This window comes from Lonchura striata, chromosome 4, assembly GCF_050655825.1.
Source record: "Lonchura striata isolate lonStrDom1 chromosome 4, ASM5065582v1, whole genome shotgun sequence".
Taxonomy (NCBI): domain Eukaryota; kingdom Metazoa; phylum Chordata; class Aves; order Passeriformes; family Estrildidae; genus Lonchura; species Lonchura striata.
In genome coordinates, this window is record NC_140706.1 from 45,844,029 (window position 1) to 45,871,149 (window position 27,121).

The 27,121-nt window shown below is 36.8% G+C and overlaps 1 protein-coding gene across 9 annotated transcripts in view; it reads right to left on the bottom strand.

Annotated features, from left to right (window-relative positions):
• The window catches only part of LOC146767617 (uncharacterized), a 311,220-nt gene that overhangs the window by 250,572 nt on the left and 33,527 nt on the right, over positions 1-27,121 (bottom strand). For 8 of the 9 annotated variants that reach the window (XR_014955155.1, XR_014955154.1, XR_014955160.1 and 5 more), the window contains exon 2: positions 1-27,121. This exon is cut by the window's left edge; it is cut by the window's right edge and continues 30,482 nt beyond it. The exons of the other annotated variant lie outside the window; for it this stretch is intronic. The gene's annotated coding sequence lies outside the window, so the exon portion shown is untranslated. 9 annotated transcript variants of the gene reach the window in all.

Genomic DNA, 27,121 nt, shown 5'->3' on the forward strand with positions numbered 1-27,121 from the left:
AGCAGCACAGCCACAAGCTTCTCATTTCTCTGAAGACAGAGATGGACACAAACCTCACCCTGAGGTCTGACCTTTGTAGGGGTTGCAACTTGTCTGTCAGAATAGGATAAGTGATAGATAACAACCCATCATAAGGGCAAGGGGAAGAAGAGGAGGAATAAAATATATCTTCCATACTGAAAGCAAGAGAGATGAAAGGCAGAGATAAAGGATTCCCATCAAGAAACAAGGTGAAAGAGATACACATATCTTGGAAGCAGAGACTGCAAAGTTTGTGAAAAACAGGAGAAAAGGAGATCCTCAGTGAGAACAGAAACAGACCAGAGGAAAAACAGCAGTCACACGATGAACCCATTCTAACTTCAAAAAAAGGAAGTATTAGGAATTTGCACTGTTACTGGAGAACCCAAAAAAATTCAGATGTTTACAAGGTAAGAAAGTAATCACTCTTGGTGGTGGATTACAAAACATAGTTCAACTCAAATAACTTCTGAGCAATTTGAAGTTCCTACTCTTCTTCCTTCTAATTCTTGTTTTCTTTACTATCTTTCTCTTTCTATCCCCAGACCAATTACATGTTCTGTTTTTTATAAAAGCAAAGATCAGTTTGTAGAAAAAGAATTATCTCCCTTTCAGTGAAATTTCCAAGGCCTTCACAACCCTTACTTTTCTTTCTTTCCCCATTAACTGCCAGTTGCATTGTGCTCCTTTCATGCGTATTAGGTGGCATTACAGATGATTCTGTTTTAGTGTAATGAAAGTGTAAGCTTTTCTGCTGATTTATAGCTGAATAACACTTATATTGCTTACAATGCTATGGTTTTATATGTGACATAGAACTTCTCATGGTTCCTCAGATGTCTCTTAAAAAAAGTGGAGTACAGTTTCCATATTGAACAAAAGGGTAATGCTAATTGATAAAAGAATACAGCACAAGCAGTCACGTAAGAGAAAATTCAGGGAATTTCCAAGAAACTGGAAAGCAGAAGAACATTGGTAAAGTGATGCCCTAACTCAGCCTCAGAGAGAAATTACAAGTTCCTTCCTTTTGTAGGCGTGCTATGAATTGAATGCATGTCACACTCAGTTGCTCACTTTATCTGGTGCCTTCCAAAATTTCTCTTACTAGGGACATCTGACTGCTTTGAACTCTTTCTGTTAAAATAGTTGGAGCCTAAAGTGCAAAATTCTTTGGAAATGTTTCCCTTTGTTGAGAAAGGTACTAAAAAGTCATACCTGCAAGAAAAACAAGCTACAAATTGGCAACATCAAGTTTCAGTAATAATCCCTTTCCATTCTCTAACTAATTCTGTCTTAATTCTCAGAAGTTTTGCTTGTCTGAGTTTGAGATGTTTCAGATATGGATCATGCAGAAGAAACTCCCAAACACAGAAGATCCAAAGGTACTAGGCAAGGCAGCAAGGCTGTCAGACTTGTTAGGACAGATTCAATATTGATTCAGTGTGTACTCTGAGGAGGGCCCAAGAGCAGGCTTTCATCCAAACCTATTGAATCGTGGTTTAATTTCACGTTTAGGCTGAGGTTTGGACATGTTAATATTTTTTTGGGAGTGATTCATCCAAAACTTTAAGTTATCCAGGAAAAAATGTGGGATTAAATTAATCCTAGATGTTAGTATTTAAAAAGGAAAAACCATGTTTAATATGATCTGAATGGCAGTAGAAATGTGAAGCCACAGAAAAATGATACATCTATGGAACAATAGCATAAATTACTAAGATCAGCACATCTTAAATAACAAACCATATTCAGAAACAATCTCTAGGAGAGGTATCCTATACTGAGGAGAATTGGCTAAGAAAGTAATCTTTCCAGGACCAGGACTAAGCAGCAGTAAGGGATGCATCACCAGTCATGAACCAAATTATCCCCACTAATCCAGCTGAGTACTCCATAACAGCTGCTTTTGGTTGCACATGCAGTACAAGCAGGCGTGGAAACCCAATTCCATTTCACTCCTCTACACCCAACCCCCAGTAACCCACAGCAAAAAAACTGCTGCACTTTCTTGCCAAGACCAAAGACTCCGGGATTTTAATCTGGGAGGGAGGGAAGAAGAAGAAACAAACTGAAGTCTGCAGCTGGTTTGGGTCTCGGGTGGGGAAAAAAATAGAGAAGTCATAAACTATTGCATTCTTCAAGAGAAGATGGGCTCAGGAGTTTGGAAAGAAATTTCTGATTGCATTGAAAAGATTAAAATAGCGATAACAAAATAAGTTTCAGAAATGGAAAAGTGTCTGGAAAAGAAGTCTCCATATCTGGATATCTAATCTGCTTTACTTCAGCTGTCTAACCAAATGGTGATTCTGCACGGTGGGTTCCTATTAGAAATATCATATGGAAAGATCAGGTGCCAAAATATTTATTTCCACAGTGAAAGGCACATTAGGTGCTAACACAATCATCAGTTTTCTTGATGTTTACATTGTGAATATTTAAGCTGTGGTAAAGTCTTAAATGATCATTTTTGTTATGAAAAGAAATGACAGGACATTTGTATTTTGAAAGCATCTGAGTTTATCAGATTATGATTTTTAGCATATTTGTGGTCTTTCCCTAAAGCATATTGTTTGTGTTTGCCTGTGCAGCTCAAGTGTTCCTATCCTGTTAGCCAAGGCGTGTATGGAAGAAAGCACTTTTATTTTCTAACCGGCCTATGCTGCTGTATACCGTGGGCCTCACTAGCCAGCAAAGATCCAAAAGTCACAGGACTCCAAGCTGAGAAACTGCACTTCTCCTGACCACAGCAATGACAGAAGGAAGTCTTGAAATCCACCTTGCAGGAGTTTAAAACCACAGAGATCTCTCTCCCCGTAAGTTTGCTTGAACACTTACTTCAATTAACTTCAATTTTCAGTGCTTTAAAGATACTTAGAGTTAGGAAAAAAAAATCCAGAAGAGCCCTTTTCTGCTCATACAAGAACTTGCGCAAAGCATTTGAGGACTCAGCGAGGCAATGCAGCAGAGCAAAACATGCAATAAAGAGTTCTAAGAAACCCTAAAGCACAAAGCCAACATCATCTTTTCCTTCACGTGCTGTCCCTTCAACCAACTGCCTGAAATGAGAGATTGACACTCAAACTCAAAATCCTGGTCCCATATGAGACTAAGAAAGCTGCGGTCATATTGTCATCATGTATGCACATCTGAGGGAAGGAGGGTCACCCAATACAGTGAACCAAACATCAATACTCCTGTGCAACTTGCCTCCAGTCCCTCTTCCTCTAAACATGATATACCACTGTGATATAGGATTTTTTTCAGAAAGTCTGCTAAGCACTACATGCCGACAATGCACAGGGACAGAGCCCAGCTGCTGCACAGGCTTCTTGCAGAGGAATGCACCTCCATGAACATTTGTGTGCACACCAAACATGTCTTAAAAGCAAAGGGGTAAAAACCAAATCAAGCCCCTTCTTCCAACCTGGCAAGTCACCCATTCAACAGGTGATTCTCGGATTCAATTCCTTCTTTGGACTTCTCTCCATTGGCCCCAAATCTTACATATTTCTAGCCTACTGTTGTAATTGTTTTGTTCCCCACTGCAGACACACATCAAGAGAAACTTCCCAACAGACCCCAGAGTGCCCAATATATCAGGTCTCCCTGATATACATAGTAACCAAGTAACAAGTAACACCTAGTAAACTAGTATACCTAGTGCCTAGCACCTTATACCTAGTAAGAGAGAGGCAAGACATAAATGAAACCCCACAGTGACAGGAATCTGGTTTTCTGTTCCCTTGAAAAATCAAGTTGCTTCTCTCCTCTGTAATTCAGCCAGTGTTGCATTGTATTCTCTCAAATGATCAACTACTTTCTTCCAATTTAACTTTGGCTTCTCCTTCACCCATCTATTTAAAGATATCTATATGAAAATATAATTTCCAAGTGCACTATTTGTTTTAACCGAAGTTCCATTTGTCCTGTTTCTTCCTCACTTAGATACCCAGTATTTAGAATTCACAGTGGATTTACTACTTACACACAATCCCTCTATTTTTCAAAAATATTGCAAAATCAGAGGGTATATATACAAAGCTGATGAGAATGAATGATTGAATACAGGGGGAGGACTTTCCATAAGGTTGGAAGCTGAAGCAGTTGGACATATTTCAGACAAGAAGCAAATAAAGGCAGCACAAAGGAAAACATTATGGAGTGAGCTATGTAAAGGATGGTCACAACAGCTATTTTTCCTTATATAAATTCAAAACAAAGAGGCTTATTCAAACTTGTGAGCTCCTGGAAAATTCTAAAAATCACTCAACTGAAACACCATCATGCAGTATACCACTAGACCAAGGAATTATTCAAACAAAATAAGGTAGCTGGATATACAGGTGGATATAGTGTTAGTACTGACAACTAATTTCAGAAACTTATTAAATCACATCCCATAAGGTTTAAGACAAATTCCAGGAAAAAACTTGATGAAACTAAGTTTTCCGCAATCTGTCTCAAAGTTCTTGCCAAAAACGGTAATTGACTATCCTAAACTAAAAAACCCAATTATTTTGGTAACAGAGAACAAAAAACAAGGCAGGACAGAAAAAAGTTTTGCTTCGAATCATAATACTATCGAGTCTTCATTTTTCTTGTATATCTCTGCTAATGAAGGCATTTTGTCCATTGCATGTCATCAAATGGAAACAACTTCATGAATGAATGACACTTTAAAGAACTTCACAGACTATGAAAGAGTTGAAGAGGAAAAAGCAAGCCAAATTCCTGTATAAGAAATACATCCCTCTCACCTGTGATGAGGTGAACAGTATGGCTGGTGAAGCTGAAGATTTTGGTAGTATGGCTCTTCATATCATAGGCTTGTTGAAGAGATTATATGAATGGAAAATCCCATTTCTCGTGGATCATTTGTTGGAAACTGGCTGAAGAATGTAAATGTTGCATGGCACAGAAGAAAAGAAAATGCAGTAGGGATAAAATAAAATATGGAGGAAGAATTAAGCAAAGCAGAGTCCTCAGTCCTTGAAACTGAGGAAACTGTACAATAACCTAAGAGAAAGGAAAGATCTAGGCAGAAATTACAACTGAAAATTGGAAATCCCAGAGACATAATTAACAAATTAGTTTGTTTGTAAAGACAACGAGTTTGCCAATTCAAAAAGAGTTGGTGGGTTGAGAGAAAGAAGGGGGGAAAGGTAGGTTTTTCTGGTTGAAACCAAAGGATTAAAAATACTGCATAAAGATCTGGTATGCAGATTATTTTATAAATTTGGTGGAAGTTTAAGTAGGTGCAGGAAAGAGTAAGAAAAACATTTTAAAGACTGGAGAAAATTCTCAGACCATAAAGGTTATATCTGTTTAATTTATGAAACCAGATTATGCTGGCATCTTATAAAAAGTATGAAATCCTAAAAGATTTCTTTGAACCAATGCTAAAAGTTATAAATAGTACCTTGCAAGTAAAGCTAGCAAATGCAGATAAAATAAAATAGTATTGTTTTGGTTTTTGAATAGTGAAGCTGATTAACCTTGGTAGCAACTAAAATAGAAATGGAAAAGCTTTGATTGTTTCAAATCAAGACTGTTTTGGGAAGATAAGTTTCAAATAAAAACAAGCAGAGGGGATCAATGCCTGTGCATTTTTTAAATCAGGTTTCTTTTGTCCTGACAAATACAGGCAGTTAGATCAAATCATAATCTCTCCTGGCCCTTAGTCCTCTGCATCTTGTGCTTGTGGTTCTGGTTGCATGTCCCATAAGACTCCAAAACATATTCCATTTAGTCATACTTACACTAAGACTAATCCACATTTTGTTATACTTTCTCCTCCCTTGCAACTGGCAGATGACATTACCATTTTCCACTTTCCACTCAAACATCAGTTTACCCTTTGTATGCAGCTCTTTATTGTGTAAAGAACACTACCACATGTTTTTCATCTTCTCCCTCTGTAAACAAAGATGTTAGCACACTTACACCATCCTGCACCTATCCTCTGCTTGTACATGGTTCAAACAGAAATTAATAACACTATTAGGAACCTAACCTAGATCCAGCTTTTGACATAACTCTACGCAGAAGCATAAGATCAGGAGTGCCTTAAATCATCTTAGCAAACACTCAACACTGAGGCAAAACTAAGTGTACGTAAATTGTTCTGTTTAAACCACTGTTAAGACTTACAAAGAGAAAGGACCTCAGACCCTGCCAGGTTACCTAGTAAAGAACAGAATTAAATTACTGTTGATCACTAACTGGTGTAAACGAACACTAAATCAGTAGGCCAAGGAAATCCCCTAACTACATTAAAAGGTCTGATACAGCAATGACCAAGAAGCCTGCCATCCCAATAGATTCAGTCCCAGAGACAACAGCAGCATAAGTTGTTGCTGTAAATCTTGGTAGTAACTCTGTTGTGATTTGTTCCCCCACTAAGCAAACAATGAGGATGATGAGCAATATGAGCAATAAACATCTCACCCACAAGTCTATCAGCATCCTTCAAGGCTGATATGCATTCAAGCTAGGACTGAATTTCAAGTACTGTGCATTAAAATATGCTATTAACAGAGTGACCTCATCATTTCCATTCTCCAGTTTTGCACCTTAATTTCCTCTGTAAAACAGCCAGGCTCCAACATTGTTTAATAGGGTGTGTCATGTCAGTAAGCTGCTCTGATGCTCAGCAGCACCTGAGAGAAGGCCAGCTATTCTTATCCATTTATTAGACTTAAGAGGCAAGATCATGCTATTCAAATAACAGCTATACCACAAGAGTTACTTTTGAACCTCAGAGAGGGAGTTTCACCCAGATCCATACTATAATACTATATTGTTGCATAGTGCCTCTTCTCCTCATTCTAACTCACCCTGTCAGCCAACACATCGTCTGCACACGATGTTTTCAACTGCTTTAATTTGTGCCCCCACAATGAATTAGAAATGCAAATCTGAATGCTCTTGTTCCTAATTATCCTGTCAGCACCAGCAGACAAAGAATTATGGATTTAGGTGCTCAGATTTATGCCACACTTAAATACAGCAAAATTGAGTGAGTTGAATGAAACACCTTAGGAGAGCAGCAAGTACCAAGCTATGGAAAGTACAACCAGAACCACAAATTGATAAAAGGCAGCAGAACAGCAGCCTCCAGCATGTGCCAATAAGGATATAGAAGTGTCCTTCATGGGATTTACAATGTATATATTAAGAAGTTAGAATGATTTAATAAAATTGCTGTACTGACAACCTTAAAGCTAACTACATGTGTCTTGACATCATATATGGTGTGGGAGGATACTGCCACAGAGAGGTGCATTCTAGACAACTCATGCCCATGTTTTGAATAAGATAAGATTTATTTTTACTTTTGTAGTCTTACTAGGGAATAAATAACAAAATAAAACATGTCACATTTTATTTATTTTTTTGGCCTTTCCAGCCAAGCTGTTCTCAGTCTGCAAACATTTAACATTTTCAGCATCAGTGCTTTACCACAGAAGACATCTGAGGGTTATGCTCTTCCCTTAACTCTAATAAATTATATAACTCAAAGGTTGATCAAAGCACTCTCTCAACTCAAGCAAAGTAATGAAAGAAAAGTTTAAATTAGAATCATTTAAATATCCTCAGCATTGAAAATGTGGGTAGGCATGGCAGAGAGAGAAGGGAGTTGGGGTTTGTTGCAGATTTCTTTTTTTTTTTTAATTTTTAAACAGACATAATCAAATCTCTTTTAAAGTTGCAATTAATTCCTAGCTGGGAAAGGGAAAAACACATATGGAATTCAATTCCTCTTTGAAAATCATGTGTTTGCATTCCTCCTATATGATGATTTTTACCACACCAGAAACTTCCTAATTAATTGCAACCTACTTCACTATACTGAAACAGATGTAAATAAGATTTTTTTCTGGTCACTATAATCAGCCTCACTACACATGTACATAAAGGAGAGCACTACTGGCTTTGTGCACCTACAGACTAAATTGCACTACACCACAGGCTGGGGATGAATGGATCAAGAGCAGTCCTGCCAGCTTGAAGGCTCTGATGGAGGAGAGGCTGTACAGGGCCCAGCAATGTAAACTTGCAGCACAGAAAGCCAAACCTGCCCAACAGGTCAAGGGAAGTAATCCTGCCCTTCTGCTCCACTCTGGTGAGACCCCACCTGCAGGGCTGCATCCAGCTCTGGAGTACCCAGCACAGGAAGGACATCGACCTGTTGGAGCACCCCTTCTATGAAGGAAGACTGGGGGCATTTGGTTTGTTGAGCCCGGAAAAGAAAGTCTTCCAGTACCAGCAGGGAGTCTACCAGAAAGATTTTACAAGGGGGTGTAGTGACAGGACAAGGGGGAATGGATTCAAACTGACAATTCAGATTAGAGGAAGAAATTCTTAACCGTGAGGGTAGCGAGGCACTAGAACAGGTTTCCCAGAGAAGTTGTGAATGCCATCCCTGTAAATGTCCAATAGCATGTTGGACTCTAAGCAATGTGGTCTAGCAGAATATGTCCCTGTCCATAACAGAGGGCCTGGAACCAGATTATTTTAAGGTACCTTCCAACCCAAACCATTCTGTGATTCTATGATCTCCTGCAAAATATCAACAGCTGGTTTTTCCCATTGAATAAAGCAGCAAAGTAAATTTCCATAACATTTCATTCATTCCTACTCTCACTCTACTCTAAGGAAAGTCAATGCTCAGACAGAGCTCTTTAAACAGTCAACCTGAAGCAAATCTGACTTGTAACAGAGTGTGGATCTAAGGGATGAAATATAAAACGTGACTTGAAAAAGTCCCCCCTCGACATATTTTGCTTCAGAGTCAGGGGGATATTTTCAGAACCTGAGCATTTGGGAAAATCTGCCAAATTACTGAGCTTGGTTTTAAGTACAAAAAGGCTGGCAGAATCACAGGAGAGCTTAAATTATTGGAGAACTTAAAAGTGAAAAAAGCTAAAGCAGTAAAACCCAATGAAAACAAAATATTGGAGACTGAAACATGCCCAGGAGAGGCAAACATGGCCTAACGCCAATCAACATCAGCTTGAAAGATGGTACTTATTAAGAAGAGAGCTTCATACTCAAGAGACTGTTTTGGAGTAAGCCATGGAATCAGGAAGCAGGTAGCTCAGATGATAGGTATTACCAGTGGAATACTCACAATAGGTGTGCTAACAAAGCTTCCTGAAAATATTAAAAGACTAAAGAGAAATATGCTCTACTCTGTCCAGCTCTGTTATGGCATCTGATTTTTTATTTAGAAATCAGCAGCTGCAAACTAATCCGTTGTCCCAACAGGACTTCCTTTGGGGTTGAAGGCTGAAGGTCTCCATAACGAAGAAGAGCTGGTGTTTTAAATCTAAGAAGCACTACTTCACTGGGGTAATACCTTTAGCTTATACAGTACCATAAAAAGTAAACTACGCTTCCAATATCATAGACATTTTTGCAAAGCAACCCCAAAAGGAAAGAAACCTCCTACTACACAGCCTACAACACCTCTGAAATGATCATTATTATGTTAGGAAAATTCAGTCAAAATTACTTGTATGAATATCCAATTTTTGATCCGTTCAGCACTGAATAAGGATTTAGGAAACTTGCACTCAACTTTTGTTTATAGCAGAGAATTCCTGGGACCTTGCAAACATCACATTTTTTGGGCATCTTTGCTCATACAAAAATATGGGAAATAATTCTTCCCCACTCTGCTAAATCTATAACACTGCAGCTGCACAAGTCACTGACACAGCATGTCATGCTTGGTCATTTCAGGCTCCATGGTAACCAATAAAACTTGTTTTAACATTCATTGTTTAAGAAAATTCTAGCCTTTTGAACATTCTTTATATGTCTGTCCTACAGTGGCTCAATAGTTTGCAGGGGAATGTCTCCATGGGTTTTGCATGGGCAGGACTACAGATCAAGAGAAGAGACCTCCTCTCATAACATCAAAACCACTTCACCAGACAAGCTTTTCCTACTTCTCTCCGCAAAACTATTTTTGTTTCATCATATGCAAGGGATGCATGAGAACACAAACAAACTAAAACTCCTTTTGAGAATAAAACCATTAAATGCTGGGAAGTAATTTTTTCAGTTTAATATCTTGCCTTGGCCTTTTCCCAGTCCTTATCTCATTGATTATCTTCAGGACTCTTTAGGGCTCCCACAGTACCTTAGAAGTCTCACTCAAGATTTCTCCTTCTCACAATGCAATCTGCTCTCACTTTCAACTGCCAGCACATCTCATTCCTCATCCTCTGTGTCAGGGGCTGTATGAACCTCACAGCAGTGTCTTCAAAAAAAAAAACAACAAAAAAACCCCCACACCATATTTAAGAATATCCAACTGTTTCACATCTGTACTCAGCCAGATTGAAATGTGTTCTGAGTAAGTGGTGGAAACAGGTCAGTGTAACTACTTGGCAACAAAAACAGATATGGCAGTGTCCCACATTTTATTTCAAAAGCTAGCACATAGCCTCTGTAATGGAGAAAAAAACCAAATCATCACAAAGGGCAAGGTGATTTCCTCCAGATAGACATTGAGCAAGCCTGTTTTGATGTTCAGCCCTAGAAACCTTTCATTATCCCCAGAGATAGGATATCATTTATTTGATGATCAAAAGGTCAAATATGCTTTAATTTCTTCAGGTGACATTAAAACTAATGTCCTTTCATTAGCATTTTGAGCTGCTGTTGCTAAAGTCAAGCATCTTAACAGCATAACTGTGCTCCTGTCTTCCCCACCTCTTTTCTCCTAGGATGCCCCAAAAAATTACATCAAGAAAAGTTCTCTGTGATTAACTTGTACTTAGAAGTAACCTAACTTATATTTCACACAAATAAGAAGACAAATTATTTTTCACACATAAACCCCATTTAGCTTGTTTAAGCACTCAGGACAGAGAAAAAAAAACAGATAGAGACGTTTTGCTTTTGGAAGCAGCCTTAACAATGTATAACTTCATGCAAGTAGGGGGATATGGTTTCAATTCTAACCTGGATCAGACTCTAAATATTCTGACATGTATCAGGCAGAATTGCCAAAACATATTCTTCCTTTTCAAAACATTCCATTGGCTCTAGCCTCATTAGGTGGTTTAAATACTATTTCATTTTTAAAAATTAAAAATTCAATGTTAAAAGGTTACACTGAAATTAAAAAAATGTATGTGGAACCATGGTACTTTATTTATTCCACTTTTGCACTTTTTGGAGTACCATAGTGTTAGCTATAGATTAAATTTAGGCATTGCTCAAATGAATAGCCTTTCCATTAACTAGGTCCATTTCTACCCATTATTCTGGAACGACTAAAATTAAAACCATGGTTTCTCTCTTATTTGACACATTAAGCATCTTGCTACAAGCACAACTATGAGAAACACTTCAAGAACCACAGCTGGCCCTGCTTCAGAGTAGGATTGAGATCCTATTTTCAGAGATCCTTTTCAACCTAGGTTGCTCTACAACATCCTTAAATGTCTTTTTCCACTGATTTTTCAAATTAATTTCTCAAGCAGTTTCTTGGTTGCACTAACAAGTAGATTAGATTATATCACAGAGAGTTGCTGCTGGTCACATAAATTGCTCATTCCGTGTCACCATGGTATCTCACTGTCCCATTTTACCTGTCCATTTGGTTACTGAAGAAAGAAATACAAATGTTATTTTTAAAAAAAGGCGTATCATGTCTATAATTCCGTTAAACAAAGGTGTTAGAATGTTCTGGGGTAATAATACAACATAAGTGTCATCATAACCACAGCTTCCTCCACTTTCCTGTAATAATTTTTTAGATTTACTAATTTCACATTTGCCTTTTATGCAGACCTAAAAAGGAAAAACATCCTTAAGGTCAATACCACCATGAATCCATCACATTGCTAATCTCCTACATGTCTCTCCCACATGAAGGCACAATCAGCAGAGTCCTGTCCTCAATATCTAGTTATTCCACAATCTCACTATTAAATCCTAGTGTTTGCAATTTACCTCAATTAGAGCAACTATACCACACTGAAGTGATTTAGACAAAGATGTAGCTAAAAGAGCACAGGTTAATAGAAACAAAAAAGAAATCAAAAACAAATAAACTTTTCAGGGCAGATTAACCTACTCACACATCTTCAGGTAAATTGTTCATATAACTACATGCCACTCATGCCCCAATTGTAACACTTCTTACATGATGCTCTGAAGAAGCCACCACACCTCACAGTCTGGATTTTTTTTTATTTTAAGAAAATCAGGGTAAATAGTTTACTAATTAGCTTTTACTCTGAATTCCTAGAAGATTTTGTATAAAATGTTATGCACATGATATTAGTAAATAGCCCAAAAAACACTAAGCAGCAAAGTGACAAAATAGCCTATCTACTTCAAAGCAAGCTTTGCATTCATTATAATGATATTCAGATAACTATATTCAGAAAGGTCTGGAGGCACTTGTAGAACATTCACCCAAACATCAGCTGAACAGTGAGAGCATGAGCTGAATTTGACAAATTATTAGAAAATTACTAGGAAACAAACAGAAGACTCTGGTATGTGCTCAAGGTACAGTTGCTGAGAAAGCAGGCAGGGTATATTTAATATTTATACTGTTACTTATGATTCTGCCTATCTGCAGCTCAATGGGCTCAGAAACATCACAGAGGCACAAATGTGGCTTTCATCTAGGCAACAATGCCCATCCTTAAGTCCCTGAAGAGTTCAATTACTAGCAGAATATAATACTTCTCTCACTTATTTTAGCCAAGCCGTATTGCAAATTGTAATGATGACCTTGATAAGCAGAAAAAGTTGTTTCCTTCTTTTCCTATAGCCCAACACCATCTAACTAATCCACAGTTACATAATATTCAGTCACAACTGAAGTCACAGAGCTATGTTGAGAGATAAATGCAAAGGTAGTAAATTAACAGATTGAAAGTTGTGACAAAACAACCCATCAAAATTTCACCCTTTGCATAGCAACACAGGTTTAAAAATAAGAAAATAAGATACAAAGAAAAATTCTTAGCTTTATTATACTTTAAATGGCTACTATGTGAGCTAAAAAAAAAAAACAGAGTAGTATAGGCTGGGAGAACCAATTCATCTAGTTAAATGACACCAAGGTATGCCATTCATACAGCTAATGAGGATTAGCATGCTGATGATAGTCTAAAGATAGCATTGTTAAATAAGCCAAATACATCTCAGGAATCAAGCCTAATATATAATGTCAATCTATGTCCATCAATTAAGATGACACAGAGTGCTAAAAATATACAAATCTGTAACAACCATTAGTCCTCTGAACACAGTCCAGCTCACTAAACGTACGGACTATGCACACAGGCTAATATAGAGGGGGTCTCTAAAGTCCAATAGTGTTTGTAGAGAGCAGTGCTTGGTTAGCATAATCTGTCTGGAGCACAATATCTATTCATTATGTGTATCTTTAAGGCACCTTGATCTACTAAACAGCTATTTAACTTAACTTAGAATTCATAATGGCAAAAAAATTTAAACATTATCTACCCTCTAAATCAGCTTTTCACAAGAAAAAAAATCTGGGAAACTAAATTAACAAGCCTCTCATGAGAAGTCATTTGCAACAGGACATTTCCTACAAGGAAACACATCCTGAGCTGCACAAGCAGTGCAAGTTCAGCAACCTTGAACTGCACATGACCAAAATGGTCTATAAGGGATGCAACCTGATGATCTCCCTATCAAAGATGTAGGAGACTGAGTCAAAGGAAATTAGGGGAGAGGAAAATCAAGAAAAACAACTCCAAAAAGAGCACTCCACATACACCTACTAGTTCAATACTTCCTAAAAGATTTTGTTTTCGGTCATTATATATGCAGTAGTGGGGAGGAGAGGAAATGAATGCAACACATAATTAGTGTTCATAGAAGTCTGACTGACTTCGTTTGTTGGTAATGAGAGTACCATGAAGAGCCAATAGTAAAGATGGAAGCACACTGTTAAAAAAACTCCCTCGTAGCTATTACTGGTACTGTTCTTCCTTCCAAAACCCAACAAAGTGACCAATTCTAGTGAGAACAACATAAGAGAGACATAAAGCCAAGAGACACAGCTGAGTAGGAATACCTGGTGTGCTTCCGCTGCTGGCATGGGAGAAATTTCCTTCTGGTTTCCATGAACCACAATGCTGCGACAACCTTGACAACAGCTCAAAAGGGACTACAAATTGGTATTCTCCAGATCCTTTTACACCTTGCAACGTCTGAGTGCAGATGTCAAGTGTGTCTCTAGCCTATCCACAAAAACTTTGTTCTGCCATCCTTCCTTGTAGAATAGAAGCCTCTAACAACTGTGCGCTCAAGAAATAAGCAAAAGGCTAAACATCCAGATATATTTTTTTTTCTTCTTTTCTAGCCTCGTAAGCACTGCTCCAAAGAAATTGCTTCTTAAAAAATAATGTGTTTCAAAAAAAACTTATCTAGAATTTCAGCTAAACTATTTATCTACCATCTCTATCTGGTCACACACTCATTTTTATCACTTTGGGATCAGATAATAGAGCATTCACCACGGAAAAAGCAGCATGTTGATCCTCATTCATAAGAAAATGAAGAACATAGCTGTACATAAACCTACCAAGATTTATGGTGAGTTACAGTTCTAAATTCATATTCTGGACATCTATTGAGTATTTTGCTCCTCTTCTGCTTTTTGTGAGCATTCTTCCTAATTTTCAGACTGTTTCTCTAACATATCATTGGTTAAGATTTAAGTTTACCTAGGGCTCACAAATATACCATGTCTTACAATCTCTTATTATCAAGACAACAAAAGAGAAGCAAAAACCTGACCTTTGTGGTTTCAGCCATCTGTGGAGCCGACACTTAAGTGTACTGATACAAACATGAGAAAGTAAGAGCAGCTAGACCAAATCAAATAAGGGCCTAGCAAGAGTAATAGGGAGGTGCATGACCAAGTAAAAAAGATGTAATTTTAAAAAAAGTTTGAAGAGAGCAACCTTTGCCCACATTTACCAGTGCCTTCAGTGTTTTCAGAAGTACACAACATTTTTCATTCTAGCCACTACATCCAATAGCTACCCAAGTTCCTAACTTTTATTGATGCATCCAATCTCTCTCAAAGCATCCCTTGCATAATCCCATGACACAGAAATCCACAATTAAGTCATGTGCTGTCTTGCAGGACTGATCCTTCCTGTTACCATTTCAGCCTGTTACCCCATAATTCTACATTTATCTGCTGTGAAAATTTCATGGTCAAAACCAAATGCTTTACTGTTAAATTACATTTTTGGAAAAAAAATAGTGATTGCAAACACAAGGTATAGACTTGCCTTTATACAGCTGTACTCCAAAATCATTGAGATGCTTTTAAAAAGTTATTTTTACATTTACAGAGCAAAACTAAGAACAGTTCTGGAAAATCCAAATAGATCCAATGCTTCATGAATTGAAGTGATAAACGGCAGATACCATACTGTGCATCCAATTAGTGAAACTATTTGCTATGACAAGTACATATCCCACACATTCAGATTATGCTGTCATGCATATTTCCTTGCACACAACCGAAAAGGGAAATCTTGACCACCTGATTTCCCTGTAATCCAAAAGCAGCATTTCTCAAGAAACCATTACCCCAACACCCTCCTCTCAAAAAAAAAAAAAAAACCTCTACATTTATAGTCTGTAAAAGCTCTAAAGAACAAGGTACATTACTCCATGTGTGTTTTATAAATACTCTGATATTCAAAAAGCAAGAAGCAAGCAGACACCTTACAATGAAGGGGATGTCACCTGCAGTTTGACATTTCTTTGGAAAGAAGTCTTTGCATCTGCTTTTTCCTGCAGGAAGTTGTTGGGTTTTTTATTTATTGTGCACAAGTATTTAAATACATATCAATGCAACTCTGTAGCAGGGATCATGTTTGATATTTAAAAATGGAAGTCTAAAAATAAACCAAGATGATATAACCACAGGTTCTGGAGGCAAGTACATGATTAAATAACTTCTCTTCATCTGAGAGTTTTCTTCCTGATAGGAAAGAATGAGACTGCACACATTCTCATTTCAGTTAATTCCTTAGATCCTGCTCACTTTTTCTTATATAAGATATAAATGGTATAGCTACCCCACTTGCTAATTTCAGATTCGCTCACTAATGCTCAGTGGAAAGATCTGTGGAGAGCACTTAATGCTTCTGTATCTGTATGTAGTGAGTGGTAGGACCTGAACCCCCATAGGAATCAAGATTCTATTTGGAAAGCCAGAATATCCATTGCCTCAAGCCAGCTGGAAAAAGGTTGAGGAAAAATGGATAATACTTTCAGAAGTAGAATTTTTAATTCTTAGAAAGGCTATTTTGAAATTAACAAGTTATAAGGTTTGATTTTTAGTGTTTGAAAATTGAGTAGGCTACATTAAGAGAAAGACTTCGGCTTGGAAAAATTCAGTAATTTTCCACAATGTGCAGGTCTGAGAATCTACACATGACAGAAAAAAATTCAAAAGGTGCTAGAGATGTGAGAAAACACCAAAACCAAAAAAAAAACCTTAGCTCCTTTTGGATACAACTTAATGTCTAGTAAACAAGCATAGAGAAATCTCTAATACTGATTGTAAAGGTAAAGATGCCATTTTGCAGCTATGAAGAGATGGAGTATACACACAGTTCTGTAAGACCATTTAATTATGTAGATACATACTACTTTATTAAGTAAAAAGGGAAAAAAGTGAAGATTTGAGGCTATACCATAAGGCTCATGAAACAGCACATTAGAGAAAATATGGTCAAAACACAGAAATAAAGTGCTTTCTGAACATTTGCTGCAAATGTGTATCAGATTTAAAACCAGCAATCCGTTCCTGCTCCTTCGTGGTGTATAGCTTTGCTGTGGACTGCTGAGTAGCTGTCATGCTATGCAGCCTGGCTGCTTTCCAGTCCTGGGTGAAACAATCCCCATAGTATTTGCATGAAAGAAATGATGGGTTCCTTTGATGTGAATGATCTTGAGCGAATAAAAGGTGGGTTTGGGTTTTTCTGGCCTTCTTTTAAGCATTCTTAGTCGATGCCCCTTGCTCACAAGTAAAAACCTGTGCCAGGTGTCCTAGAAAGTCATGTCAAAAGATTCACTCTGAAGCCCCATGTAGAAAATATCTATTCCTCACATTTTATAACTAACCTTCACAGAAGGGATTGCCCTCAGCTTTTTCAATAGCTGTTTTTTCTTATATTCAGGAATTGTCATCTGCAGGTATGCTGTGAAAAAGACAATTTCTTTGATAGAACACAAGTGGTTTTTATCTAAATGCATTTGTTGGTTTAACTTTACAGCTTTATACAGTTTCTGCAAATAATTTCAGATAATTACTTAAATGTTATTTCATATGAAAGTCATTACTACTAAAATCTACAGTATCCCACCAGCAAGAAAAAGAAAAAAAAGAAATGGGCAAAGTTGCAAGCACAGCTCTTCTATTGTTTCTGACTCAAGCAGGGTTGCAAATGCTGGAGACTGTTGGCATTTTGAACTGTCTGGAGACTCCTCTAGATTTCTACAATTACATGCTAAGGCTCTTGGTGTTCCACAGATACCACAGCTGATTTACTAAAAAAAAATAAAAATGCATTTCTCAATAATAAGTGTTTGCTCCATGCCTTACTGAAAACAGGAAATCCATACACCCCATGGCTGCATAGTCAAGTGTGCAGAGCCACACAGTCACAGTGAGTTTATATCAGGTATAAATTTTACACCCTAAACAATATATCAGAGAAGGTATGATGCCTGATAAGTCCCAAGTATTCTCTGGTCTACTCAAGTCCATCTCTACTCTGAAGTTTACTTGTCTGTAACAAAAGTCCAATAGCATTAGCAGCTTATAGAAATAGAGGAATAGTATGTCTACCAGGAAAAGCAAGTCTACATTAAAACAGAATTCAAAGCAATAATCTAGGAAATCATTAACCTGACTAGGAAGAATTCCCACCCTTTCAGTATATGTCCCCCACTAATTTACTCCTGGCTGTAAGTGATGCTAGCAAACCCACACAGAAGTTTTTGAAAACCAAGGACCTTGAATGAATTACATGAAGAAATAATTTGGTAGTAAATCAGAAAATCAGTAAAGATTCTTAGTACCTGCACAAGGCCCTTGGCCTTCATCACTGAGGTGGGAGGTAATGTCAGCCTCATGCCTTTCATGCTGCCGAATGATTATACCAGTCTCTTTGTATCCTGACACCATTAGAATGACTTTGGGACTTCCAAGACTTGCTCCATAACAAGTTTTAGTGTGCTTTTGTCCTCCTCACCCTTGGTTGTCTTTTCACTAGCTTGTTTTCTGCCCTCCCACTTTTTTGTCCCACGTCCATCTGCATCCAAGCTGTGTCAAGATTTGCACCACACCACTTGCCCAAGTGGAAGGAATACCAACAGCAGCAGCTTGTTGAAAGCTTGCACTGCTTCTGTGCAGAGACCAAGCAGTCACAAAGTAATGCAACCTTTGGGGAAGGTCTGGATTGTCATCATTATGCCTAAGGTACTTTCCTAATTATTTTGCAGTGAGGCTGAAAAATAACCAATGCAACTACGATGTTATTTGATGTTATTCTGGCAACAACTAGAAAGCAAGCATGAACCCAATGTATTAGAAAAAATCCAGAAAAGGTGTTTCTCCCAGTTTCGGGGCATGTGATTATTTTATAAGATATGAAAAAATACATTAGTTCCTATTATTTTCACAGAAGTTTAGATCCAAACCCAGAAAAATATTTTGTCTAAGAACAAAGCATTATTTCAGTAAAATTAGTCTTCTGGTAGATACAGTAATTTCTTAAGACACAAAAATAAAACATTTGAACATAGATCTAATATTTGATATCCTACAGTGATTGGAAAAATACAGGATAGAAAGCAGTCTGAATACTTTTTTTATAGTTTATAACTGTAAATGTTGCAAATACTAAAGCTTCATATAAGCATGAAAACTCCCATCAAAGATAACAAGCTTTTCTTCAGGGCAACCACTAAAACTGAGGAAACTTTTATCTCCCAGCTTTGTGACCAACACAAATATCCATCTCTTCAACTGGATCTACAGAGAAAACAGCACTGGTTATTCAGGCACTGTAACAATTTTGGACTCTTCAGATTTTAACAAGCTCATTTTAATACAGGTTAAATCAACTGAGTTACTTTTAACTGCTAGAAAATTATGAATGGGATACCCAAGCAGAGCTTGCCTCAATTAATCTTCTTCTCAAACAACTTCAAATTTAACCAGGATACACTTTTGTTTAAACAAGACACAGACACATTTCTGGGATAGCTTAAGCATTCTCCATTACTTAACCTTTATGTTTTCAAATACTAGTAGTAGTATAAAAAGACTTAATATACTGCGAACACTTTACAAAAACTTAACAGCCCCAGTGTATCTTTGCTCTTCCTTACTCCAAATAGAAAAGGCAGAAGGTCATTGGAAAGTTTTTTTGGGGCTGTCTTTTTGATTTTTTTTTCCCCACCATTTTAAATATATTTACATAGCTTTACACTAGTACTCTTAGTCAGTTTTCTACAGTATTGTTACTAATACTCAGACACAAATGAATTTCCAGTGTAGAAAAATGACTACATACAAGTGTATTTTTGAAGCAAGCAAATAGGGGGGGGAAAAATGGTTTTCCACACTTATTCCTTCACATTGCTTACCTACATTACTCTTCTGAGATGCTACTGGAGACACAGAAGTGTTCTGTTGTATGAAACTTACATTCAACCATTCTCAAAACTCCACAATTTTCCCCTCCAAATCCCTTTCTAAGCTCTCCTGTACCAAAACCTTAGCCAAAAAAAAAAAAAATTCACCTCAACTTTGAGGCTACTGGAAGCTGGAAGTACAAATTTTACATTGGTGTTCACTGTGGTCATTCACTGTATTTTCCTTGCAACCATTTTTTAAACCACATCCATGAAGCATCTTGTGTAATAGAATCTGAAGCTTCATAAAGTGCCATGACTGTGATGAAAAATATTTAACAAATGCCATTGTAACCAGTAAGAAAGAATTCTGAAATAAGCTGGACTAGGGGTAGAAATCAGCCAGACACTTCCACAAGAGGGCTGAAGGATTTCATGCACCAAGACTGCACTGTAAGTACCATTTCAGTGCTGAAATCATCAAAAAGGTTTATTCTAATAAGCTTGGTTTTAATGGTACCAAGTTATACCCTGGTCTTGAAATTATTAAATTCAGCCCATTTTAATACTTTATACAATGTATTCAATTTAATTGCCGGATAAAGAATGTGATCTTTAATTATGTACAGAGATAGCTTGGGTTTAACAAAACAGTGTAATCCAGAAACTGAAAATGGTAGGTGACCTGTAGCATTTACATTTTCAATAATCATGGTCAAGTTTTCTTTGTGTAGAGCTCTAGGATAAACTCAAGAGATGATTACTGTAATTAAGGAATTTACAGATCTCTTTCTTCAGAGACAATCTATTTGGCAGAGATTTGCAGTCTCTTGAATGAACTCCCTCCAATCCTCTGATGTCACTATCTTGCACTCATTAAGTTTCCGACTAGCATGCACATGCAGCTGATACTGGTGTCAGTCAAAGCCTTATCTCAGTCAGTGGCATCTGACTTCTCAAAGTACATGAGGGCATTTCCAGTCCCAGGGGAGGAGGCAGACTCCAGCAAGAACCAACCCACCAGATGCTCTAACATTACACTGGAGTCAACTGTTCCAGTTACAATCCCAGCTACATCCAGAATCATACTAAGTAATATCTTTGATAACAGAGGAGAAGAATCCAGACTTACACAGATCTAAGTGAAATCAGACTATTGCTTGTCATCAAAAAGGTTCCATCACTCCAGTTAGAGTCTGTGATTTATATGACACTACCAGATATATCTGTGATATCACAGACATGGAAAAGCAGGTTATGAACTCCTAGGAATGTTGGGTTAGAGACGGCACACAAAATTGCTTTATAAAACACCTTCCATACCACATACAACTAAATCTAAGCTTTTACCTGGGAATAAGAACATCTATCACATGCCATAGACTTGGAAGCAATCTAAAAATATAGCACACTTATCAATCTATGACTGTTCCAAACAAGTATTAAAAATTTATGTTTTAGCTGTAATATAGTATCCAAGTCTAAAATAAAATTATGTACTGATTAAACCAATGCTCACTAGAGAAGTTCACAAAATCAATGGAAGTTTGCAAATCAGTGGTTTGGGGTGCCCAATTTGAAATACTCAAGAAACTATTTTGAGAAGATGGGTGTGGGGGAGGTGCTGAGCCTCTCAGATTATATACAGTCAGTAGTTAGGTATCACCATACTTAGACTACTCTCAGTAAGAAAACATGGGGATAGTAGCTACTTTCTTCATTATTTAGTTTGCAAACCACAATGTGGTGTGCAATACATTTGAGAAGACTGATTCAAGAGGAAATGGGACATTCAATTAAGTTAGAAGAATTTATCTGATTTTATCACCATTCATGCAGTTTATTGCCACAAGTTAAAAAAAAAAAAAACCTAAACACTACTATCCAAAGGCAAATCAAATCTGGACACAAATAAGAATATTTAGAGGAGTTAGAGTCACCAACCTAAAGAGACTGCTGGAAAGGATAAAAGCTCCAGCTTCAGTTTTAGCTCAATTTCTCATTATAAGGGATTAGAATGAAATTTTCATAGAAGCCTCTAATTCCTATGGGGTCTACCATCTTCATCTCAAGCATCTGGTATGGTCATCAGAGAAATGGTAGTACATTAGACAGACCATAAGCACACTCCAATATGGCAATTACTACATGTTTTCTTCTGCTTGATAAAAAGTTAAACAGTCCATCTGATGCCACTGTCAAAATGCAATCTTGAACAAAGCACCAAGTAAACACTTCTTTATGGACAAAAATAAAAGACCAAATATGCCCACTAGCAATTTAAAGTCAATTCCAGAGATGCAAGATTACCTGCTTAGACCACAGTCTATCCCACCAAACACTTTGAGTGTTCTTTTGAAAAGCTTCCATGTGAAGTATTTCTTTAAATTGCAGAAAAAACAGGTATTATCACTGGGCTATATAGTTGGGTTGGGAAAAGCCAGAGTTCACAGTTTAATTTTTTCAGATCAATGTGGGCATCTCAGTAGGATTTTGCTTCTCAGTGAGGAAGGGCAAAAGAACAGATTGTCTTCTAAAGAGCTTTTCTGCTCCTTTTGGAGCAAGTGGTACAGCAACCATCCCTCAGAATCAAGAAAAAGGACAAAGAATATTTATATCTTTAAGTTACTAGGAATATATTACACTTAAACTCTCTATTAATCAAATACAGAAAAAGAGGGGAAGAAACTTATTTCTCACTGCTTTATCCAAAATCATCACTTCTAGTGATATGCTAGTAAAGCAAAAAATACTATTCACATGCCCTCTTTAATTTCCTTTCAGACCTGCACAACTGTGTAGGGATTACATATTTTATTACCTCTTCTATCATTTTTATATAATTTAGCAAAACTACAAGAGAGGTCAACTACATTGTTCTTAGAATTTAAGCTTAAATTCCTGCTCAGACCCTGAGAAATACAGCCCAACATCCTGTATCAATCCTCAGCAAATTCTCTTGAATGCAGATACTGAAGCCTGCCAATCACAGCAGACACACGATGCCAGTGATGGATCTTCTCTATAACTTTGTCAGGTAAAAAGAATATCACACATAAAATTGGTTTATTGTTATTACTATTTCAATAATGTAGTATCACATGTTAGCATCAGTTTACAAAAGGAAATTAAAGAGAAAGCTGCTACATATATATGTATATCATTGTATATCATTCCTGACTGTACTTAGAGATTGAAGTTAAATCACACTGAAAAAAGAAAGAATGGGGTAAAATCTTATCAGTTGTCTTGGACAAGAAAACATGAGAGCCTTTTCTAGCTCCTTTTCCCTTAAGAACATGCTAAACACCATGAAAAATGTATTGGCATGAAGAGCAATGTGAAGATGCTATTTGCCAAGCAGATGAACTAACATTAATTGCTTAAACAGTACAAGCCAGTACCTATAAATGTGAAAAAGACTCTCTGGCTTTTGATACATGTGAAATAGGGACAGTCATGCAAAAAAACACATTTGTAAAGATTCTTTAATATTTCAAATCCATAAGAAGCAAAAGCAAAAACAACAAAAGTGAAATGCAGTCTTTCAGAGCATCTTATGTAATCAGAGCTTAGAGAATGGGACTCTACAATGAGAGCTCTAAAATAATCACTTCAGTTTTATGCCTTCACTCCCCAGCCTTGGCATGAAAATTATACTTGCCCATCCTTAGGAAATTATTTGGAATCTACAGGTAAGAGGTGACTTTGAAATGCTGTTCTACAAGAATAGCCTTATTAGGTATAATACTTACAGAATTAATAAAAGACGTTATTTTCCTCTCACTTGGTTAATGACTGGTTTTCCCTGATTTCTTTTCTACCTATTCAGTGACCAATAATAAGAAAAAAAGTCTTGTTCTCCTGGCTCTTGCCTCTGATCTTCTCCAGATATGCAGAGTTCAGTGCTTAGCAGAAGGAGACCTCAGCAGTAGGATGAAGTCAGCATCCTACTAAAGCAGAACTAAAAGCAGAAACTTCCCCAACCCTGAACACACTCAAAAAGCATATTCTGTGCTGTTAATATACTGCATTTTAGAAGGTGATAACTCTGGTGGTAACAAAGATACTTTAGAAAAAGTTTCCTATTTAGTTTTACTCTAAACAAAATAGGCAGGTAAGCTTGAAGACAATATAGGGCTATGAAAAGCTGAGGAAGGCCTGAAGCATATTTAGGATAATATAAAGCTAAAAATACACTGGATATTTGCTTAGTCTTCCATACAACAAATTAATTTGTACATCTGACTAAAGTACTCTTAGAGGAAAAATCAAAAAAAGCATCTGGAGAAATTAGAAAGACATTCCTACACTGCAAAAAGCATTCAGCTCTGAGAAGAAGAGCTGGGAGAAACTAAATATGGATAGCCTTTAGGAAAATACAGTGGAGCTGGAAGGAATGATTAGTTCCATTTCTTTAAGAAAGAATTCAGCTTTCTAACATATGGGGAGAAATAGCTTGTGTCAGGAGAGGAAAAAGAGCAGAAATCAGAGCTTCAGTCAATAGTCTGGTTCTTGATCTAAGGCTACCTTTTACGTGCATATTCTGTGGTAATCACCTAAAACTTTAATGTTACATTAGACTTGACAAACCTAAAATGTAATTTATGGTTTTTTTATCTAGGATGATCCACAGGAATGAAATTGATGGCTAACACCATTATTTTTTATATCCATGAAATACTTAAACTGAAAGTAGTGAAAAGGGAGATTTTGTACCCACTAAGCTGACGGAACTCTTGCTGAGAAATGTGAAATTATGTAAATTTAGACTTTAAAGCAACAGAGGAACTTTCGTCTGTGCACGCACAATTATGAATAAGAGGTCACTCAGTGGGGTAAGCTAAGCTTCACAGCAAACAGCTTATTTAAGAACCATGCATGAGTATAATAAAAACTTGAGGTAAGTTATCAACAGCTACAGTAGTGGTACAAATTTGTGACTTATAGAACTATGGATAATTTTAGCTGGTTTAAACAGAAATAAGTTGCTATGTTTCCTGGACTCAGATGAGAAAGGAAATAGCAGCACAACCTGGACAAACCAAGTCCATGTCCTAGAACACCTGGAAAAACCACTGTTTTTCAGGTCAAACACAGGCATAAACATAGCACACATTTAATTAAGATATTTATCTATCTCCATATTTAGTCAGTTATACTCAGAGTTTTAATTAATGTCTCTATTTTTTCATTTTTAATCACATTTTTCTGATGAGCAACACATGCAGCTTCAGGCCCATGCATATTGAAATTGCTTTTTATTAAACATCTGCTCACAAAATGAGTTAGAGGACAGTGAAATTCCACTAATTCTAGTTACGAAATCTGGCAAACTAGAATAAGCAAAAAGTAAAATAACAAAACCAAAAAAACACAGTAGTTCAAAGTTCATTAAAAAAATTTACATTCTTCACATACTTAGATTTTTGAAGCATAGCTTTGCATTTTATTAATATTTATTATTAAAATAAACCACATAATCATTCACTGACCATGTCCATGATCATGCACTATGAAAAGATCAGTGGGTATTAATTTCCAGGGGAATTCCTCAAGAAATTTAGAATTAATATTTACATGACATGCCAATTTCACATCTACCCACATGCATTTGAGATCACTGAGTCTGGTTCCCATTTTGCAAAGAAACTTCTTTTGTACTGCACTAGATCACACTTCAGGCTCAGAGGCTTTACTCCCAACAGGGTAAATGTCTAGAATCACCACTTATTTTTTTTTAAGAATTCACAGATTTTATTCTTATAATTATAGATTTTATGTTCATCTAAAGATGAAAGCACAGTATCTTAAGGGTTCTGAAATAACTAGTTCTCATTACTTTCAAACAGTGTTGGTAGCATATTGACCTTTACAAGTGCCTTGAAATCACAGAATTTTACTGTATTTAAATTGCTACTAAAGATGCATTACATTTGCAAGGAATCCCAGACTTCATGCTGAAGAGTAAAAATAACATGATATCCAATAGAGAAATGCTGCCCTTAAGAGTGCACTGTGCATCACAATACTGGAGCACAGTGCAGGATTTATTCATCCAAGTGATTAAGCACGAGTGTGTTTGAGCCAAATGTACAATACATTAAAAAAAAAAAAGACATGTCCAATGATTCAATTTTTTTCAAAAGCTCCAAGCTGTCACTTCACTAAAAAAGGTAAATTCATCTCTGCTAAAGAGATTATTCTGGCAACCTACCCAAAGAGGTAAAAAAAAAATGCTTCTTACGTTCTTAATCTAACCATCACATTTAAAAATATTTTTAGCAAACATACAGTGGATAAATTTTCCAAATCACATCATACAGTGTCTTTCTAGAATTTCACAATATATATTGTGAAATATACATATATATTTCACAATATATAGTTGTTCCTTAAAGTCGTGATCTTCTTTTTGCCGCAGCAATAACAACCAGACATGCAGTATTAGGACATTAGGAAGATGGGAAGACAAAAGCTAAATTCACTTGCACCACTGGTCATCATGTCTTACAAGTCAGTCTGCATCATGGTATGTGCACTAGTAACACCTTTATCCAATGGTAGTTAAATCTGATGGAACTTTGTGATTAATGCCCCAATTCATAAAGTAGATTAAGTATTTGAGATACCTAATATAATGTTTCAGGAATATATACAACAAACTAGCTCAATAAAACAAATTAACCAGAGTATTTCTCAGTGCTGTAGCTGCATTCATTTGGAGAATTCCATTGCCAGTTAAACATTTCCAAAAAGCTTCCCAACTAGAGAACATAAAATAACAGATTTATTGCTGTTATCAAAGCCCCAGCAGGTAGACAGGCTGCAGAAACAGGAATTAAATCAGAAGTCTTTAAGCCTTATTGCTACCATTGGAGCCTGCCAATGAGTAGGGTGGCTTTCTTGCTTGCTTTTCTCCAGACTCCTGCCTTTCATCAGCACTTTGCAGCATCACACATCTCCTACGAGCTCTGCCCCGACTTGAAGTAATCTGCAGTTATCTGACAGACCAGAGTCAGGCCCTATCCTTTCGGAATGGCTAGATTTTACCAGTACTGTACCTTCCAGTATGTAAAATGAGTCAAGCTTGTTTCCTGCTAGGCAATACATTATCTCCAAACATATAAAGTGATTTAACACAGGAAATACCGGCACACAGAGGCAGATCCCCTGTGCTATCCACATGCACAACAGCATGTTTGCTGCGGAAATGACACTTCAGTGCATTGAGATGGTTACATTTGTTTTGATTTTGCCAAACTGCAATCACATCCTCAATTCAGTGAAACTTTATCCACTGCATACAAATCTGTATTTCCCCTTGTGATTGGATCGATACCTAAGCTTTTATGAACACTTTTACTAAGACTAAACTAATTTTTGGTTGGGCAACATGCTTAAAAATTACAAGACT